Source organism: Monodon monoceros, unplaced genomic scaffold, assembly GCF_005190385.1.
Source record: "Monodon monoceros isolate NGI ecotype Baffin Bay Population unplaced genomic scaffold, NGI_Narwhal_1 Super_Scaffold_16, whole genome shotgun sequence".
Classification (NCBI taxonomy): domain Eukaryota; kingdom Metazoa; phylum Chordata; class Mammalia; order Artiodactyla; family Monodontidae; genus Monodon; species Monodon monoceros.
Genome location: NW_021703772.1, coordinates 34,941,980 through 34,952,161, shown reverse-complemented (window position 1 = coordinate 34,952,161; position 10,182 = coordinate 34,941,980).

Here is a 10,182-nt window from a genome sequence, read left to right as displayed (position 1 = left end):
GAACTTGAGGGGAAGGGAGATAGGACGCACCAGATAAATCAGAGCCTGAGTCATAGACCTGATCAGACTCAAGACTACCCTCCTCTTCTGGTTCTTCCTGGAATGGGAAAGATAGGGACTTGTCATGTTGAGGAGGAGTAAATAACTTTATGTTCATCCTTTAGGAAAAGATTCCCAAACCATAAGCAGCCCCCTCCTTCCAACCCAGGACAAGGTATCAGAAAGAGAATGAGGTGTCTGGTTGCCCCTTTACTCGCAAAACCTGGATGAGCTGCATTGTTTTTCTTTTAAAAATTCCTTGTGCAGAGTGTTATTTTTCATCAAAATAACACTAGGGGTGGAATTCCTGGGTAGCCAACATAATAGCAGACATCACGGCATAAATCTGAATCTCCCAAATCATTCTCCAAAAAGCTGAATACAGAATAGATAACAAATAAAACTGCACAAAACTCATGCCATCTGCATAACTAAGAATGCCCAAACTTCAAATTATCTGGAAGTAGAAAACATAAAAACCAAATCTTGGCAAGCTGTGTCCCATTCTCCCGCCACAAAAAAAGAAGAAGGCTCTTGGTGGACCTATGATTGATCTAAGATAACCACAAAAAAGAGAAAGTCTGCTTTTGTGCTAACATACTGGTAAAGAACCCTCGTAGATCAAAGCACTTACTATGTATTTTTAAAAATTAAAGCTGCACATAATTCAAGGTGACAGTGTGTGAAAACCATTGCTTCTGGTATCGAAGGGGAAAAAAGGAATGGAGAGGCACATTTTGGAACCTGGTGAAGAGGAAAAGAAGTAAAAGGAAATTTAGGGTCAAGTAAGAAAAACGAGATCCAAAGCTGTGAAAATATGCAATCTTTAGCCCATATCACTCACACACACACATACATACATACACGTAAACACACAAGAATCATCCATTAAGAAAGTATTTCACTGCAGAAGAGGACACCCTTGAACCTGAAATCTTATAAACCATTCAAAAATCTTTGAAATGAGTAGATGAAAACAGAGTAAATATACACAAAGCTATTATAAGAAGAAAACAGAAAACGAGACAACTTCAGCTGATAAAAAGTGCTTCCCCCCAAAAAAACTAACCCAAAGCAGAAAAAAAAAAACAAACTACAACACAAACTCCAAAGTGAATTAAATATCCACTTTGGGAATATGAAAAACCACCTTGAACCAGAAATTCAAAAATTCAAAAATAGAAACAAACAAACAAAAAAAGAAACAGGAAGAAATGAGAAGGGAATAGGTTGAATGCAGGAAAGAAAATAGGAGTAAAAGACAAAAATTATCACAGAAGTGAAGAATAAATTGCAAAGATTCTGGGGGAAAATAAGATCAAGTGAAAATTTAATAAGGGAAATTGAAAAAGGCAGAAAAATAACCAAGATAATGAAAATGAGATACAAAGTTAAAGTAATTAGGATCAGAGAGAAGTGGTTGAAATGAAAGAGAAAGAAGAAAAAAACATACAAATAATGGCAGTCCCTAAACTGCCTAAACAAAATGATGAAACAGAACTATATTTAAAATCCAAAAAATGTTCAGAATGTGAAAGAAGATATATTGATAATTCTATATACCCATAAATTACATGAGGAAATTAAACCAGAATTGTCAGCTCCCAAACATATGCAAGTAAAGCTATTGGACTTCAAAGGTAAAGAAAAAATACCTAAGCCTTGAAACAAAAAAGATAAGAAATGCCAAGGACAAGAGAATTAAACTGGGACCAGCCTGCTCAAAAATAACATACAAGAAAGGCAGCAGTGGAATAGCATTTTTATAAAAACACAAAGAAAAAAAAGTGTAAATCAAGGATATTCAGTCAACCTGTCCTTCAAGTATCAAGGCAATAGAAAATGAGTTTTTTGTTTTTTGTTTTTTTTGCGGTACGCGGGCCTGTTACTGTTGTGGCCTTTCCCGTTGTGGAGCACAGGCTCCGGACGCGCAGGCTCTGCGGCCATGGCTCACGGGTCTAGCCGCTCCACGGCATGTGGGATCTTCCTGGACGGGGGCACGAACCCGTGTCTCCTGCATCGGCAGGCGGACTCTCAACCACTGTGCCACCAGGGGAGCCCCAAAATGAGTTTTTAACATGAAAAATTCAGGGAATTTTGTATACATGAGCCTTTCTTGAAGAATCTTTGAAAAAGTGATTTCCATTCAACCAAGTAGCAAAACTTCATCAAAAGACGTGATGGCAATCATTCAGTATATTTAACGTAGACCTAAAACTAAAACCAGGTGAGAACAAAGCTCAAAGAATAATGTTATATGTAATGTGTAACCGGTTCTAACATAGCAGAAATAATGCAAGTAAAAATGGGAGGAGGGAGAGAGAAAGAGGAAAGTAGAATAAGTTCATTGATTGTGATATAGCAGTAGGTGGGGGTTAAAGGATAATATTAAAATTGACCAATCAGATAATAAAAGGTTAAGTTAGAAAGACAACTAAGGGCTTTATAAAAAGTATGAGGACAAAGATAACCACTAGAATAACACTACAAACTTTCCTAAATACAAAAAGAAACTTTAAAAATCAAAAGAACAAGGAAAAAGCATTATGTACAGAAAGAAATATAACAACTATAACAATATTAATGTCATTAATATTAGATAAAATAATTTAAACATAAAATAATATGACAGTGGGACTAAATATATGCCATATTAATAAATATGGATAGGTTTAACTTATTAAAAGAAAAAAGATTTTCAATTTGATTCACAAAGAAAGCTGCTGAAAATGAGACATGCCTAAATCAGAATGTCAGAAAGTCTAAAACTAAAAGAATGGGCAAAGGTTTACTAGGCAACTGGAAATGATAAGTAAGTGGAGGTTATGATCCAGATACCAAAGTAGAATTTAGGGCTTCCCTGGTGGCGCAGTGGTTGAGAGTCCGCCTGCCGATGCAGGGGACACGGGTTCGTGCCCCGGTCCGGGAGGATCCCACGTGGCACAGAGCGGCTGGGCCCGTGAGCCATGGCTGCTGAGCCTGCGCGTCCGGGGCCTGTGCTCCGCAACAGGAGAGGCCATGGCAGTGAGAGGTTTGCGTACCAACAAAAAAAATAAATAAAGTAGAATTTAAACCAAAATGCATTAAATTAGACAATGAAGGACATGTTTTAATGTCCCAATTCACAATGAATATATAACAGTTATAAATTCTATTCACCAAATAACTCAGCAACACATTTATAAAGCAAAAATCATAGGACATGCAAAGAAACATGGAGAGAAATATGTTAGTAGCAGGAAACTTTTAATATGCCACTTTCAGTACATGCAGACCAAGTAAACAAAAAATAAGTGAGGGAAAGAAATATAGATGTAAATAGCATAATTAATAAGGTAGATCTTATGGATATTTTTACTTTGGACCCAGAAAGTAGAGAATACAGTAGTAACAGAAGATAAAATGTTTTAGAATTAAGTTATCAAGAAATGTGCAAATCTTATATGAGAAAAATTTTAAAGCACTCCTGAAAGATACAAAAACAGACTTGAAACAAATGAAAGACATTCCTTAATGTCATAAAGATACCAGTTTTATCTAAGTTACTTTATAAATTTAACAAGTACCAATAAGATTTTTATGGAGTTAGACAAGTTATTAAAGTTTATGTGGAAAAATAAGCATGAAAAAATAGCCAGGAAAACACTGAAAAAGAAAAGTTTATGAGGGATACTAGCCCTACCAGTTGTTAAAATACACTATAAATCTGGTTTGTTTATCTACTCATGGTACTGGTGCATAAATTGACAAATAGACCAGTGTAATAAAATAGGAAGTCCCAGAAATAGATTCAAATACATATGGAAATTTAGTATGTGACAAACATGGTATCTCAAATCACTTGGGAAAAGATGGACATTTTAATAAATACTGGTGGGACAACTGGTTTGCTATTTGGAGAAAGATAAAATTAGAACCAAGTCTCACATTATAATCAAGAATAAACTCCAAATGGACCAGGGATATAAATGTCCAAGATGAAACCTTGTAAGTACTAGAAGAAACCATGTATGATTTTCTCTATAGCCTGGATGTAGGAAAAGACTTTCTAACTATGACTTGAAATTCAGATGCAATAAAAAATAAAATTGATACATTTGACTATGTTAAAAAAAAACTTTTGAACAACAAAAAATAATGGTAAGAGACATTACTAACAGGGAGACAATTTGCACATACACATTTCTCAAAAATATGAAAATATCTTCAAAAATCACTCACTATGGGCTTCCCTGGTGGCACAGTGGTTGGGAGTCCGCCTGCCGATGCAGGGGACGCGGGTTCGTGCCCTGGTCTGGGAGGGTCCCACGTGCCGCGGAGCGGCTGGGCCCGTGGGCCGTGGCCGCTGAGCCTGCGCGTCCGGAGCCTGTGCCCCGCGACGGGAGGGGCCGCAGCAGCGAGAGGCCCGTGTAACGCAAAAAAAAAAAAAAAATCACTCATTATAAGTGAAATGCAAATTAGATCTACCCCGATGCTACAACTCCAACAGTATGAAAATTCTGTACACAAAGTTAGTCACTGTAGTATTATTTGTAATTGCAAAATATCAGAAAAAACCTAAATCCCTATACATAGGAGAGTGTGTGAATAAACTGTGGTACATCCATACAACAGAGTACTCTGAAGGTGTAAAAAGAATGAGGTCATTTTCTGTGAACTAATGTAGAGTGATTTCCAGGATATTTTGTTAAGTGAAAAAGGCAAAATGCAAGCGTTTTTATACTATGTCACCTTTTGTGTAAGAAAGAATGGGAAATGAGAAAACACACATGTATCTAATCATTTGTACAAATAGAAACACAGGAAGCATAAACAAGATACTATTAAGATTAGATACCTATAGTTGGCTAAGTAGTGGCCACCAAAAATGGCCACCCTGGAACCTGTGAATGTTACCTTATATGGAAAAAGAGTCTTTGTAGATATCATTAAATTAGGTATCTTGAGGGAATTCCCTGGCAGTGCAGTGGTTAGGGCTCCGCACTTCCAGTGCAGGGTGCAAGGGTTCATTCCCTGGTAGGGGAACTAAGGTCCCACATGCCCTGTGGCACGGCCAAAAAATAAATAAATAAACAAATAAATAAGGTATCTTGAGATGGAGAGATTATCTGGGATTATCCAGGTAGGTCCTAAATGTAATCACAAGTATCCTTATAAGAGGCAGGCAGAGGGAGATTTGACTACAGGCAGATGAGAAAGTCTTATGATGGAAACAGAGGGAAGAAGAGTCAGAAGATGTTATGCTGTTGGTTCTGAAAATGGAGTTGAGGAATGTAAGGAATGCAGCTCTAGACACCAGAAAAGGGAAGGAAACAGATTCTCCCCTAGAGCTTCCATGGGAGCTTGCTCCTGCTGTCACCTTGATTTTAGCCCCATAAGACTCCTTTCAAACTTCTGGCCTCCAGAACTATCAAAGAATAAATTTCTGTTGTTTTAAACTACTAAGTTTGTGGTAATTTGTTACAGCAGCAATAGGAAACTAACACAGGTGGTAAGGAATTAGGAGTGAGAAACAGAAAGAAGAAAGGAAGAGAGTGACACTTTTGAATACACCTATTTATAAAGTTCTGGCTTTTGAAACTAGTTAATGTTTCGCATACTAAAACATAAGAAAATAAACATACGTGCACATAAAGATAGGGAAAAACTCTAAAACTATATACAAGTAGACCTAAGTAAACCTAACCATAATTCAAATGAATAGCGTAGTCACGCTGAAGCGAGGGGGAAAACTAATGAATCCAAGTAACTTTAGATCACTGTATTTGATGACATACCCTTAAACTTAAGACTTTAAAAAGAACAGTAAATAAATTTTCAAGTCTAGTTAAGTTTTCACAGAGGTATGGGGTAGCAACTCTGAAGTTACTTTCTATGTATTCTAGGACTGAGCAAAAAGTAATATATTGTAAATAATAGGAACCATATTTCTCACTGTTAGAAAAGTAGTTATATACATTAAAAAGGAAAATGCTAGAATGAACCCTGTGGTTTTTATTTGGAATGGAAAGTATTGGTGTGAATGCATGGGTTTTCAAATAGATGATGGATAGGTGGATAGATAGATAGGAAGAAAGAAATGTGGATATGTTTATATTCATGCATGTATGTATATACAAATGTATATAGATTTTCAAGCTCTCTCCCCTGAGTGAACCTAGAACCAATGACACTCCAGTAGCAATGGGCATATCGAGTACCTAGATTTTGGTTTCTAAATTCATTCTGCCCCATTCTCCAGTAAAAGGAAACAGAGCTTCTTGGTGAAATGGTTGATTGACTGAGGCTGGGACTGAGAAAGTACAAAATGAGGCAGAAATATCCTGCTGTTTCAGAAAGTAAGAGTGTTCAGTGAATGATGGGGGCTGTCAAAGGGACACAGGAATCATCTTGAAGGGCTACTGGCCAAATATGGGACCATTGGCTTGTGAAAATTAATTATGATAGTAATAGATTATAATCTATTGAATAAAATAAGAATCCATGAGTCCATACTGATAAATACTGATAGGTGGTGATAAATACTGATAGATGAGCCCATATTGTTGGATGGATAGGTATACAGACAGATAGGGGTGGAGAGGAAATCTCTTGCCAATCAGCAAAAGAAATAATAAAATTAGAAAAATCACCATTTGGCAACTATCACAGAAATACTTGATTCAGGCAAGATACATCAGTAGATGTTAAAACTAGTGAGTGAAAATTTTGATTAGTAGCAGAATAGTTATATACACTCAACATGTCTCCCTACCAGATTCTTATTAATCATAAATAATAGCAAGTCTACAGTGGAGAAACCTGGCAGACAGTACTTAAATCAAATGATCAAGGTAACGTTGCAAACCAACATTATGTGCTCTTGATATATACTGAGAACTCAACATCACTTCCATGCTACTTTTGCCCAATAAGAACCAGAATTTAATCCTGAGGAAATATCAGACAATCCCAGATAGAATGACATTATAATTTAGTTGGCCTGTACTCTTAAAAATGTCAAGGTCATGAAAGACAAAATAAGAATTTGTAACTTTTCCAGATTAAAGGCGTCTATAGAGTGAAATTGTCAGAATAAAAAGTATCATAATAAAAATACAAGTTTATTTCAAAATAAAAGGTTAAAAAATGTAAATATAATTCCATGTTATATAGACTGTCTGTAAATTATTCTAACAAGTCCAGAAACCTTTCTGCAAGCTGATAGAAGTATATCTTCTGCATAGCGCTGATTATGTCCTTTTTCTGCTCAAAAATGTACCTGTGTCCTTATTGCAAAATAACTGCCCCATCTTTCTTTTCCTACCTAGCCCTCTATATTTACATCATACCTGAGCTGAACTATTCGTTAGAAAATTTACTCATTTTTATCCATATTATTGCCTTTATCCTACCCTTCTCTCAAAATAAACTGCCCCTTTCCACACGCTGTAGTTCTCATCTGGTGAAACCCTCCTCATCCTTCAAGACCCCTGTATTAGTTTCCTGTGGCTACTATAACAGATTCCCACAAACGGGGTGGCTTAGAGCAACAGAAATTTATTCTCTCACAATTCTGGCAGCCAAGAGTCCAAAATCAGGGGGTCAGCATATCTGCACTCCCTCTGAAGGCTCTAGGGGAATCTGTTTCTTGCCTCTTCCAGCTTCTGGTGACTGTTGGCATTGCTGATTGTGACTGCAGCTCTTTCTGTTCCATCCTTCTCTGCATGTGAGTTTGTGTGTCAAATTTCTCTCTGCCTGTCTCTCATAAGGACACTTGTGGTGAGATTTAGGGCTCATCTGATAATCCAGGATAATCTCCTCATCTCAAAATCCTTAAATCTTCAAGGACTCTTTTGCAAAATAAGGTAACATCCATGATTTTGCCTTATAAGGTAACATTCACAAGTTCCAGGGATTAGGAAGTTAATATATCTTTGGGGGGGGGATTTTTTCAACCTACCACAACCCCCAGGTCACATGAACTGTCCCCTGTGTGGCTTCCTGGATCTACAACCAAATAGGAATCATTTTTTCCTTTGCTACTGTCGTGGCAATGAGCCTGGACCACCTTGTGTTGTTATCATTGTATGTGTCAGATCTGGTTGTCTCTAAAATTCTTTGACAGCTCAAACTTTCCATCATTATAACCTCATAGGACCTAGCACCTATTAGCTGTTTATCCTTTTTTCTATTAGCTGTTTATCCTTTTTTCTAACTTCTACCACTCTCTATATAGTGCATTACTTACACATTAAAATGGCAAATATGATCTTAAGAAAACCACCTATGTCATCAACCCTAATAAAATTAGGATGATAGAGAAGATACATGATGTTTTGTGAGTTTAAAAAATTATGAGTTGTCCTTTAATTGAGAAAAGTACTTCACATTTGCTTTAACGGTGAATGTAGCAAAGATTTCTACAGCCAACTGTTACGATAAATATTTAGCTACTTATAGGCTCCTGCCTTGGCTGAGAAAAGTTTGATTTGATGACCCTATTTGTTTGAGTTTATTTATACTCATCGTCTAAATTTTTACTTTGGGAGAAATCTGCAATCTAGCGTATTTATCTTTTCCCTCTCAAATTCCACAGTGTTTTAGTCAGCACGCAACTGAGTTTGAACCCAGTGCTTTTTATATTTCTTTCCATGACTAACTGTATCTCCAGTTAGTCCTAACCTTGTATAGTGATTGATATGATAGCAGCTGAGAGTTTTAGGCACAAACTAATTATTTCCTTTCATTCTGTTAGAGAAACGGTTTACAGAGATGGGGAAGTTTTGGTTCTTGTCTAAATAATGTCCCTGACCTTAGTTTTTACTAAATTAAAGCATCAAGATGTTTTAAATGTAGAGATGGCTTTTTAAGGAAGCAACTGTTCTAAATAAAATGATAGGTAATAGTCTTATATTCGTACGACTTTGAAAGCTTACAAAGCAGCACTTTTGTTTTTAAACTCATCTATGTCTACATCTGGTCTTTTATCTTTTCTTCCTGCCTCAGAGGAAGAGGCAACCCTTCAGCCCATGGCTTAGCCCTTGTTCCAACCTCTGCATCCATGGAACTCTGCTCCACCATCCTGTATCATCCATTCTCCTTTTCTACCAACCCTTCCTCCAGCCTATGCAAAGAATACAAACCCTCCTTCCACCTGGATGCCCCGGAGCTATTGTCACTTCTCTTTTCATCTTCAACGAATTGTCTGCTCTCTCATCTTTGCATCCTCTCTGCTGCATCCTAACTGTTGACCCCGGAGCTGTTTGTGCTCACATCTCCAGCTTCTTAAGACAAAGTTGGCTGTCTCCTCATTGAAATGAGCTCCTCTCTTGGCCTGTGTGAAGCCTATGTCTCCTCCTCCCTCTCACTGCCTTTCTTGCTGCCCTTTCATCTTTCCTCCCTGCACTGATGCTTACCAGGGTTCTACCTTCTACTCTCCCTGTGCTTCTAAACACTCTCCCTCCTTAACTTAATTGATTCCCTTGATTTCTGTTACTGTTCACTGCTGACACCCAAGTCCAGACATCTCTTTTGAGCTCCATGTTTTATACCTGTGTGTCTGTTGGACGTTACCTCCCACACATCCCAAAGGGACTTCAAAACAGCAGAATTCATTATTATCCACAGCTGCTATTCCTTTGCATTTGCAGTGAGGGGTAGAAGGGAGACGGGATATGTGATAAGGAAGGGTGTGGACAGAGACCTCTTGGGACCCTCTCCAACAGCCAGGGGAATGTCCTCTGGGAGAGAACTCTGGAGATGTGGGCTTCAGGGCCTTGCGTTGTTGGATGGTGCATGTAAATGTAAGCCCCTTAGTAAAGCTAGTGAGCACAACAGCTGACTTTGCAATCCCTCCCCAAGCTTCCAGCTTGTATGGTTTGAATCTTATCACTGGAAATCTTGAGGAAAGAAATGCTTAAGTCTTTTTGGAATTCCCTGTGGAGGCACAGAGTAGAGGTTGGGAAATAGACACTGTCCCCACCCCCTCCCTCTCTCTCAATATAGTCCAGCACGTGAACTAGTGTCGTGTAGGTGAAACAGCTGCAATGAGAACTACTGCTAGAGGTTATGCGGCCAGACAAATGATAGACCAAGACTCCTGATTATTTTATCCTTCCCCAGAGAAGCCTCCTTCCACACATACATATACCTAGAGCAGAG